This window comes from Chrysemys picta, chromosome 1 (genome assembly GCF_011386835.1).
Source record: "Chrysemys picta bellii isolate R12L10 chromosome 1, ASM1138683v2, whole genome shotgun sequence".
Taxonomy (NCBI): Eukaryota; Metazoa; Chordata; order Testudines; family Emydidae; genus Chrysemys; species Chrysemys picta.
In genome coordinates this window covers 48,953,808-48,964,192 of record NC_088791.1, presented here as the reverse complement: position 1 = coordinate 48,964,192, position 10,385 = coordinate 48,953,808, and the positions used below count along the sequence as shown (strand labels likewise).

The window sequence follows — 10,385 nt, the reverse complement described above, 5'->3', positions numbered from 1 at the left end:
TATGCTACTGTAATAATCTTTGTACAAAGTATGCTTTGTAAAGTATCATTTGAAAGCTCATAATTTTCTGGTCAGTAACACCTGATAAAATATGTGTGGGAACACTGTATATGAAGTTATAAGATACCACTGTATGGTGTTATTAACACATGTTCCAAACCCCACTGCCCTGCCCAAACTGAGGCTAGCAAACTGGTCTGTCCTAGACAAAAGAATGGGTGCTCTGCTTAATTTGCATTTAAGCAGTAAACAGAGTCATCAAACAGGAAGGGTGCCCAGCTGGAAATGTTTTTGAAGGGAGGGACTGAAACTATAAAAAGGACAGACATACTCACCAAGGGACCTCTCTCTCCCCGCATCACAATCACTGCACCTGAAGTAACAAAGGAAGCATTCACTGGATTCTGGGAGAAGAGGTCCCTGACCTACAGGGTTTGGTCAGTAAGACTGAAAGCATGCGGTGAGAAACTTCTTTTGAATCTGATATAGTCTGTTAAGTTAGGTATTAGTAAACATCTTATCTTAATTTTTCTTTTAACCATTCCTCACTCTTATGCCTCATTTCTTGCACTCACTTAAAATCTATCCCTTTGTTGTTAATAAATTTGTTTTATTATTTTATCTAATTCAGTCTTTTTAAATGGAAGTATCTAGGAAACTCCATTTGGGGTGGCAAGTTATGAGCATATTATTCTCTTAAAGGAATAACAGACATAATATATCTTGTATTGTCAAGGAGAGGGCTGGGCAGTATAGGAGATACATTTCAGGGGGGAAATCTAAGATTGAGGATGAGTTGGAATCACCCTCACCCCATCCTGCACCCCAACCTCTTACCCCAGCCCTGAGCCCCCTCCCGCACCCAAGCTTCCTTCTGGAACCTGTACCCCAAACCTCCTCCCACACCCCATCCCCCTGCCCTAGTCCAGAGCCCCCTCCCACACTCTAGCCCCCTTGGAGCCACACACCCAGCCCAGAGCCCACATCTCCTCCTGAACCCCACCTCCCTGCATGAGCCCTGAGCCCCCTCCCTCCCACACTCTGAACCCCTCAGCCCCACAGCCCCAGGCCGGAGCCCCCTCCTGCACCCCAACCCCCTGCCCCAGCCCTGAGCCCCCTCCTATACCCCAAACCCCTCATCCCCACCCCCACCCCGAAGCCCGCACCCCCAGCCAGAGTCCTCACCCCCTCCCGCATTCCAACCCCATGCCTCAGCCTGGTGAAAGTGAGTGAGGGTGGGGGAGAGTGAGTGACGGAGGGACGGGGGATGGAGTGAGCAGGGGAGGGGCTTTGGAGAAGAGGTAAGGAAGGGGCAGGGGGCAGGGCAAGGGTGTTTGGGTTTGTGCAGTTAGAAAGTTGGCAACCCTAAGTTACACGGACATGCAGGGTGTGGCTTGCATGCTGTTTGGCTGTTTGTGAGCGGCTCAGTTGGGAGCTACCTCAGGAAGGCATTGTAAGGCACCCAAGGTTGCAGGGTAGGGGTGACACTGCTACTCAGTAATCTGCATTGTTCCCTGGTATATCACACCCTCTCTGGTTCACTTTCTACCACTGCTTTCCTCCCTCAGCTTCTGGTCCCAGATAAGGGAAAGGGAAAAAGTTTGTTTTCTTTTTCTATCAGCCCCAACTTGGTTGAGCATATAGTCCTATTCCCTTAGGGAGACTTCTCTGGCTCCTTTGTCAGGAGCCTTCCAGGTAGGTCTGTCTTCATCCTCCCTTCTGAGCTGGGTTGCTCCCTTTTCAATCCTGTCTCCAGGTGAAGCATGTTCTGAAGGACTGGAGGGGTGGGGCTAGCTGGGCCCAATATTGTCCTTTAACCTCTTCCAGCCCCGTGTGGGGTTTGTATACCCCATCACACATGGTAAAATCTTACCTGACTGTCTCATTGAAATGAATACTTAAAGAAAATTTGCCCTCTATTTGTTCAGCATTGTCTCTCTATCTAGTGTAAAAACTAGAGTTAACTGGAATAGTATTACAGCACACAAATCAAGGAAAAGAACAGAGGAGGGTAAAGAAGATATAAAAAGAGAGAGAGGGAGGTGAGTCACACTGTACAATTTGGATTCATATTTGGATTTCAAACACTCCAATATTTGTGGGTGTTCAGACCCATGATTTTGATTTAGTCCTTTAAAAAAAATTGCAAAATTTGAAAGCGAGTTTGAATTTTGAGCAACCCCATTGTCCATAGGTGCCTGAACCCTGGTTTTGATTTTGGCCAATCTCTAGAAAAATATATTAACAATATTCATATATACATTTGCCTATATTTTAATGTAGTAGTCAAAGTTTAGCAAATTGAGAACACATTTCCTTTTCATTTCACTACTACAAGTGGCACTGACAGCAAAGTCAAATATGCCCTTAGCACAAAGAAAAGAAGTAATGGAATTATTGTTTCTAAAGTTCTGTCTAGTCACATTCAGCATATATTGTATTTCCCTGCATTACAACAAGCTATCAACACAATCTTCTCATTTCAGGTTTTCACACATTTTCTTTTTGTGAATCTCTGTGAGATAGGCAAGTTGTCTGTGACAAAGCTCTGTCAATCTCATAAGAAATTGAAAAATGGGAATTACAAAAGGAAACTAATAGCCACAGTCAATAACGTAGCTACATCAACCAAACTTGTGATAGAGGGACAAGCTATAGTGCCACCCCCTTATTGCTATTGTAACTGTCTGTTGAGGACAAATGACAGGCATTTTCTTGTGGAAAACAAAGCTTTTCAAGGAGGAGGCTTGTTTTCTTACATGTTCATAAAGTCCATGTACACTTATGGTGCCATGACCATTTCAGAACTTTAAGCACACCACCTCCACACACATACCAGGGGAATGAGGCTGACTAGGCTGATGTTATTATGGGGAATCCAATTCAGTACAGCATATGTTTAGAAGGAGGCAACCTTGGTGTTCTACACTGGATCACTCCCTGCAGATGCACAATGATGTCCTCACCACAGATCTAAGTCAAATAGAGAAACCAGGAGTTTCCCCCCTGTCATGCCCCTCAGGTACTTTAATTTCATCTATAGAGAACCCAGATTGTAACCCATCTGGGAGCCTTCCTTAACAGCCACAATCCACTCCTTAACCCATTCAGTAATACGGTTGCTGAACTTCGTAACTCCACTATAGGGATATGTCCTTCCATCAACTAGCTGCATCTACAACAGGGGTTAGATCGACCTAATACAGTATACAAGGTGAAAATTTTTTCACAGCCCTGAGTGATGTAGCTAGTCAAGCACAGTTTTAGGTGTAGACCAGGTCTAGGAAGTTTATAGAAAGGAAACATGTATAACTATAAAAGACGAAGTTAACCACATTTTTGAAAAAGTAAACTGTGTCATTTTTACAAATCTTGTCAGTTACCTACGGTGTGAAGGTATGAGTAGGAGCAGTGGATCAATATAGGAGGCTCAATAATTCTCACATCCTTTTCTTAGCTAATAAACCTTTAGTTAGTTTACTATAGAATTGGCTATCAGCATTGTCTTTGGTGTAAGATCTAGAGAATCAATTGATCTGGATTAAGTGACTGATAGCTTGGGACTGGGAGCAACCTGATGTGTTGGGATTTTTGGTTTGGGTGACTTTTTATCACAAAGTCCAGTTTGTCTGTGTGGCAAGATAGAGTGGAGAGTCTAAGGAGACTGTCTGTGACTCTATGGTAAGACTGGTATAGTGATCCAAGAGTTCACATTTGTTACTGGCTTGATGAAATCTAATTATAGAACACACCACCAGCTTGGAGTATCTGTCCTGTTTTTCTGACAGTCTGCCCTGAGGTAGACACTCACATTTGTAAGCCACTCCAGACAGTGTGACATCTCCTTCCATACTTCTTTCCCCATCCCTCCCCCTCAAACCAATCAGAGACAGCAGGAGGAGGGACTGTTCTCAGAGAGCCTCATTTTGACTTCTCACCTGCAGTACTGGCAGCCCTTGTTCAGCCTCACTGAACCCTGGGAATGAATCTGCTTCTCCCTCCCTCCAGCTTTGGAGGAATGCTGCTATGGCAGTGGGATGGAATGCTATAGCAATGGGGCAGAATGCTGCTAACAAAATACTGGGTCCAACACCAAGTGATTTCGGGAAGATCAGGTTATTTGAATACTAAACCATATTTTGACCCACTTTATATAGCACTTTCCTTCCAAGGATCTCAAAGTGTTTTATTAACCTGTAAGCCTCTAAGGGTATGTCTATGCTGAAAAGAACAACCCACAGTACCGATTCTCAGAGCCCAGGTCAACTGACTCAGGCTCATGGGGCTTGGGCTGCAGGGCTAAAAATAGCAGTGTAGATGTTCCCACTGGGGCTGGAGCTTGGGCTCTGAAACCCAGTGATGGGGGAGGCTCTCAGAGCTCAGGCTCCAGCTTGACCAGGAATACTTACATTGCTATTTTTAGCCCCACTGCTTGAGCCCAGCAAGCCTGAGTCAATTGACCCAGGCTCTGAGACTTGGTGCCATGGGTTTCCTTTGCAGGGTAGACCTATCCTAAGAGCCGATTCAAAGCCCACTGAAGTTAAAAGGCGTCATTCCATTGACTTCAGTGGGCTTTGGATCAGGCCCTAAAATAGATTTTATTCTTATTATTGTTATTCTCACTTTACAAATGGGGAAACAGAGATACTAAGAAATTCAATAATTTGCCAAAGTTTTATATACCAGTGCAAGAAATGGAAAAGGGAACCCAGTCATTCTGACACCCACTCTCCCACTACAAAATTATACTGCCTCACATTAACAACAAAATTCCTTAAACACTATTTTAAACACAAAGTGGGGGGTATATTTATGTTATTGCTAAGTTTGCTCTCATTGGTACAATATTTCTTACTGATTTTTCTCTTGAAAAGTTAATGATGCACTTTGCAAATTTTTATACATGTCATCATAGATCAGTTTGATCCAACCTTTTTAATATAAATATAGCAGGAAATGCCTGAAAACCAATTTACCAGCAAGTAAATCACAAAGATCTGCAAAGCAATTTCTCTAAGATTCTGTTTCCTAGGACAAAGTAACTATTTGTGCAAATTATCCATATTTAACATTTATGAGACATACAGGAGTGGGTTATTTGTACTGTTACCCATAATCTGCCATATTAATTTTTATTTTTGTAGATATTGAACTAATTGTGATCCACTGATTGCCTTTGTTGCAAGCAAAGAATTTTAATTACATTAGTAAAATGTAATTAATAATAATTGCATTATTACAACTGCACAATATTAATTAAAATTACCTTACAATAAAGAGGTCTAGTTCCATTTAGAAAATGTAGAAAGTGGTTCTAACAAATGTAAGGGATGCTTGGAAAAGGTATATCTATTGCAGAAATGAGAGCTGGTTGGAAATTTTTCAACGGAACATTTTTCTGTTGGAAAATATCAATCCATTGAAATCAAAATGTTCTTCAGGAATGTGTTCATTTCAACAAAACTTCTGACAGAACCTGTCAACTCACCTTCTTGCCTACCTCCCCAGCTCCTCAGCAGCCTACGGCAGACTTCTGGGGAGCCTGGGCTACCAACCCCCCCAGCTAGTCAGCAGCCTGCCAGGTGGGGAGCTGGGGCTCCCAGGCTGCCAGCTCCTCTGCAGCCCAGTGGAGGCCCCCAGGACTTCCAGGCTCTTGGTAGCTTGCCTGGCAGGCTGCTGCAGAGCCAGGGCTTGCAGGTGACTTTGGCGCTCATGGACCATATTTACTTTCAGTAGCAAAATATTGTGGAATTTCACTTCTTCAAAAAAATGTCAAGGTTTTGGCTTTTCATCCCAATTCAGGACAATTTTTTCCAGAACCTTGAAATTTTTCACAGAAGTGAAATTCAGTTTCCTGGTCAGCTCTATGGGAAACCCATATTGCTGGTAGTCTTTTTTTTGTAAGCTCGCTACATTGAAAATAGTGTCAGCCTACTTACAGATCTCCTTTTTTCCACAGACTGTTCCACCGGTGATGGCCTCTCAGATCCACTAGGAGTTTGCATACACAAAATTTTCCTACTGTTGCATCTCCTCTGGTGGTAGAAATATTGGGAGCACAAGTATAAAGCCAGCTCCAATTGCCACTGGCACTTTTAACATCATGTCATTTACACCTGCTCCAGAACGAACATGCCTACTATTACCACTACTAACAGAGTGGTGCCCATGTGAGGAACAGTGGGAAGCCTGTCACAAAAAAACCTCTGGGGCCCAATCATACAGTCACACCTGCAAGGTGGTGAGCCCTTGTGGCCACACTGAAGCATATTGACTGCAAGGGGATCCATACAGATGCAAATGTTTTAGCTGCATCCAGACTTAACAGTGATGGAGTCTCACACACACAGTGATGGATTCACACAGACAGGCCTTGTCTACACTGGCAAAAATGTCACCTGCAACTCATCACCAGCGCAGCAAGGGCTCAAGCAAGCACAGGCATTTTTATACATTCGTAAAACTGCCTGTGCCCTGTCTACACTACAGCTTTCTCTCTTGCTACACCTGAGTGCAAGTGAATCCTATCTACAGTACGGATCTACCCTGGCTACCAGTGGTGGAGCTGCACCTGGGGCCAAGGGGGTCTTTTTTTTTGCCACTGCTGTCACAGTCATCACAATGTCCTCCATCACTCGCTGCTTTTCATTCTCCAGTCTACACACATCCTTGCCTACTTATTCAGGCTTTTGCAGAGATAAAAGGATCTGATGAGGAGAAATATCTGTGAAGAGGTAAGGAAGTTTTTTTTGGGGGTGGGGGGCATGATTTCTGTTGTCTGTTATGGGGTTATTTATTCTGATTCTGCAATTTGTGATGGGTGCCCTCAGTTTTAAATAGGCATCTTTTGGGAGAAAAAAAAGTTTATAAATCAAAATCAATCATCAATCAATTTATTAGAGCTCTTACACAGTATCTCCTCCTTTGCATAGTTTAAACAAGCACAAGAGTTATTTCTATTTAACCAGGTCTTCCAGCCACTATAATGTTAAAATTGATTGCAGCAAGTCCCAATGCTTGAGTAATCACATCCCAGTTAACAGTTCAATGTCTAAGTTTCGTTGGGCTAACATGGGTTTCCGTTTTTTTAACAGTGTTTCCAAGCTGAAGGGGTGGAAGGAAGAAATTTATGTGACATAAAAATAATGCTTCTAAGACAAAATCTAACCATGTACCCTTCTATCTAGGTGTTTATACTGCATCCATCACCATAGTATCTCAGTGCCTTCCAAAATTCTAAAAGTTAAATTTCCAAAAACTAATGACAGATCTAAACTGAACATACTTGCTCATGCATATCAGTGTGGCATGACCCAATTTGTCAGAAATCAGAGAAAAAATGTTTTCCTTTTATTTCTGAAAACTAGCTTTGCCCTTTCTGGTTTTTAGATAAAATATTGGGGACAATAGATCTACAAACTGAAAAATTATATACGCACTATGCAGATTTCAATGAAAATATTATTCTGAAATTTCATAGTCTATATCCTGTACTCAAAACAGTAACATGAATAGATGGAAAATAAAATCCAAATATTATAGGACAAAACTGAGTTGTTCATGTAAGTTAGAAACACACCATGAGGGCTAGTTGTACTATATCTATCTGTATATCTACTTACACATCGATATATTTACTGGATTAGAGAAATATGATATAACAATAAAAGCCTCTAATTGAAATGAATATGAATGGTATGTACTATGCACTATCACTACTTTCTGCAACTAATTTAGAATTCAAGAGAATAATATGAAGTCTTTTACTACTTAATTAAACTTTTGTAATGCCTGTTTTACCAAGATGAATAAAATGCATAAATTGTATGAGGTGACATCTAATGCACACAAAAAAGAGAAATGTAAAAAATCAGAACAGTGGGTACATTAAACTGATTCTTAATAATTGAAACCAATTTAATCATTTGAGATTATTTTATTCTAGCTGACGTAATACTGTAGCAGTTTTATTCTAATTATAACCTGTTTCATTTTACTCTGCCTTTCTAGTTAATTATTACAGTCAATTTGTAAAATGACATGGTTCCACATTTGCATAGGTCACTATTAAATAAATGAATAGCTGAAATTACTCTAGCATTGAAGTGTCAACTTTGGTAGAAGTCAAGAGGACTTCAAATGTTCTTCTAACACCCCTTAATGTGTTAATGACCACTATTAAACTGCAATTAAAAGGCCAGGGGAAAATGCATGAAACAGTTAATAGAAAAATAGCAGAGACACAATTAAAACACTTCATTTTTGACTGATAGAAAATAAAGTGATATGCTGAGAGAAGTATAGTATGAATCTATGCCTAACACATGACAGAGCTGACAGTTTAATAATAACAAATCATAGGCTGCCTTTTTGGAGCATTACACATCAGCTTAACATTAACATCAGTAGTAAACAAGACAATGTGTTGATTTTACCTTGTATTTAAATTACTACTTATTATGGCACTAAATAATAGCTTTAAATAACTTGGTGTCCAGAGCAGTGATATACTGTGTATATATGTCAGAGACAGTACTGAAAGATATGTTTAAGTTTTTGTCATCCTAAATAAAGGATATATGTATGTCTTAGCTATGCAATCTACCACATTTGCTTTTGAAACCTTCCTTTGAATGCTTAACACTGTTATTAGGGCTGTTCATTCACCAAAGGAACAAGTTGTGATGATCATATCTTAGCTCAAAGCAGACCAGATTTCTAGGAATCAGAATTTGTGTGTGTAACCCTTATTTAAGTAACCCAATTAATCAAAGCTATGCAAAAAATATCAAATTAAGCCTGGTTACCTCAAAAAACATTTTTATTGTGAGGTGAGCAAAGTAATGAAGGATGATGCATTTCACAGTCAAAGCTGCAATATGTTCAATATGAAAATTAATGCTATGTTTGAAGATTTAAACACACAAGTCAAGAAATTCAAGTTATAGTTCCCACAGGAATTGAAACTTGACCTCTATATGCATATATAGTATATTCTATTACTGCTAAGTTTTAATCATTCATACAGTGTATACCTCGGCTATATGGCTGAGATCTGTTTGCTGTGAAAAATATATATTTGAATTTCCTGATATTTTTTGCATTTAAATGCTCATCCATAATGTTACATTAGCTCATAACTAGATTCTGATCTCAGTTACACCAGAACAAATCCAGAGTAATTCCACTGATTTAAATAAACAAAGTTAGACTTGATTTACACCAATGTTTTTGAGGGCAGAATTACAGGAGGCCCTAAGAGCCTGATTGTGCCAGTATAAATCAGCAATTAGTCCTTAAATCAATGAGCTTGATTCACTACACCCTCTTGTACAGTCATTTCTACCTGTGCAAAGTGTGTATAAAACACCATCAGATCAGAATACTAGCATTTTATACTCACTTTGCACCAGGAAAAACAACTTCACAAGTTTCTGGGCAGTAAAGAGTCAGTGGAGTTCCACAGGTATAAATGGGTGTGAGAACAGAATCATTCCCCCCAGGCCCACCTATATTTATTGCAGTGAACACTCCGTTATAGAGAATGCATATTCAAACAAGGAGGAACATTCAAATTACATGTTGCATGTGCCTAACTGGGGCCAGAATTAGAGCCTCTGAATGTGTTTATCTGAAATTCTCATACATGTGTAAGTTCACAGACTGGAGAAAAATGCACATAATCATTGAAATTATTGAAATAAATGCAGCTGTATTTATTTCAGCGTGTGCATCTCCAGAGTTACATGTACTTAAGTTTGTTGGTGTCTAAATCAATGCAGCCTGGTATGTTGTTAAAAATTAGTGGATACTTACAGATTGTTCATCTGCAGGACCAAATCTTCAAATATTTATGATTTCCCTATTTCGAAGGGTGGAGGGTCAGGGGCTCCCCTCAGTGGCCTGGGTTCCCTGGGTGGCTCTTACCATGGCCTGGCTCCGACTTCCAGCGTGGCCAGGAGGCATGGCCTCAGGGGAAAAGGAGGGGCAACAGTGGGACCACGGAGGGGGACAAGGCTCCTGCATGTGTCCTGCTTTTGCTTTTTGAAAAGGTGGTCACCGTATGTAGGCTACAACATGTAGGGTGAGAGCTAGTTGAAAGCAAATGAATCCACAGGGCAGCAGGAACTGGGAAACAGCCATGACCTTGTTGTTAGCGGTTGAAGAGCTCATCAAAGGTTATAGGATCATGATTGCTAAAAATTTTAAGTATTGAGTAGCTTGGTAAACCCAGCGGCTTCTGTAGCAATCATCTGATCGGGTCTGTGGGATACTATATACCCCGCTGTGCTATAAATAGGTAAATTTTATCAGGAAGTTTAAGCTTGCCACACATCCCGCAGGATACTATGCTTCCTAACTCTCACTAGAGATGCGTAGAAACT

At 40.7% G+C, this 10,385-nt stretch overlaps 1 long non-coding RNA gene across 1 annotated transcript; it reads left to right on the top strand.

The window, feature by feature from the left end:
- Positions 1-353: 353 nt before the first annotated feature.
- On the top strand, positions 354-8,458 carry LOC135983777 (uncharacterized). Its single transcript, XR_010601579.1, has 3 exons — positions 354-460; positions 5,960-6,734; positions 7,095-8,458. It is a non-coding gene; the product is annotated as an uncharacterized LOC135983777 (long non-coding RNA).
- Positions 8,459-10,385: the final 1,927 nt, after the last annotated feature.